The 1,026-nt window shown below is 39.8% G+C and overlaps 1 non-coding gene across 1 annotated transcript; it reads left to right on the top strand.

Annotated features, from left to right (window-relative positions):
• The first annotated feature begins 352 nt into the window (after positions 1-352).
• Positions 353-424, top strand: TRNAE-CUC (transfer RNA glutamic acid (anticodon CUC)). The gene has a single exon. It is a non-coding gene; the product is annotated as a tRNA-Glu (tRNA).
• Positions 425-1,026: the final 602 nt, after the last annotated feature.

Here is a 1,026-nt window from a genome sequence, read left to right as displayed (position 1 = left end):
AGGCGAGCTTTGAAAGCGACTGAAATGCCTAAGAAAGATCACGCAGCCACAATGACGCGGTGCTGGGCAGTAGTCTAAGGGGTCTGGGCTCTGAGACGGGACCTCCACTGTGCGACCAAGGTAAGGGCGTCGGAGGGCTTCTCCGAAGAGGAGTAGACGTGGAAGGCGCAGGTTGCGCCCTCAGCGCCCGCCGCCGGGTGCAGCCCGGATTCTTTGCCTCAATTTCCGGCTAAGACCGGAGGAAGAGCGGAACGGGCGTGGCTTAGAGCAGACAATCCCTCCCCTACTGGGCAGGAGCTACGTGGTGAGTATTTAAGAAACTAACATGAAACAGACAGCGTTCATGGTTAGTTCCCTGGTGGTCTAGTGGTTAGGATTCGGCGCTCTCACCGCCGCGGCCCGGGTTCGATTCCCGGTCAGGGAAGACTGCTTTTTTTTTTTTTTCTTTCCTGAGCTAGTATTCGTTATATTTTTGGTATTCGGTCATTCAAATGCACTTCCTTTTAAACGCTATTTAATTTAGCATTTCAACACACAGTACATGCTTACAAATATCATCCAGAATTTATTAAAAACCATGAAGTTCCTTGATTCTAAAATACTTTACAGAGATCTATTCATAAATTTCTTAGACCACTTCTAAAGTTTCATTTACAAGTGTTAGAAAATAATTTGGATGTGTATACAAGCAGGAAATTTTTCTTTAAATGTTTTTATTTAGTCTTGAGTTTGGTTAACAAAAGAGGAAAATAATTTTGAAAGGGATTTTAAGTAGTTTGTACCATGCCTAGGGATAGTTTTGTTCCCACAATATATTGAAATTATATACCTTGCAGATTATTTATGTATGTTTTAGATAACCCTATGCTATTTATGAATCAAGAACATCTTATTTGACATCTGCAGTTGACTAATTATTAAGTAGCTGGTTCATTATATTTTATTTTAATAACCCATTTAGTAACTATTTTATCTAAATTTTGAATTTTTTAAAAGATTTTATTTACTTATTTGAGCATTAGAGTT

This window comes from Lepus europaeus, chromosome 3 (genome assembly GCF_033115175.1).
Source record: "Lepus europaeus isolate LE1 chromosome 3, mLepTim1.pri, whole genome shotgun sequence".
Lineage (NCBI taxonomy): Eukaryota > Metazoa > Chordata > Mammalia > Lagomorpha > Leporidae > Lepus > Lepus europaeus.
The sequence above is the reverse complement of the archived record's forward strand: the minus strand, read 5'-3'. Positions and strand labels throughout refer to the sequence as shown.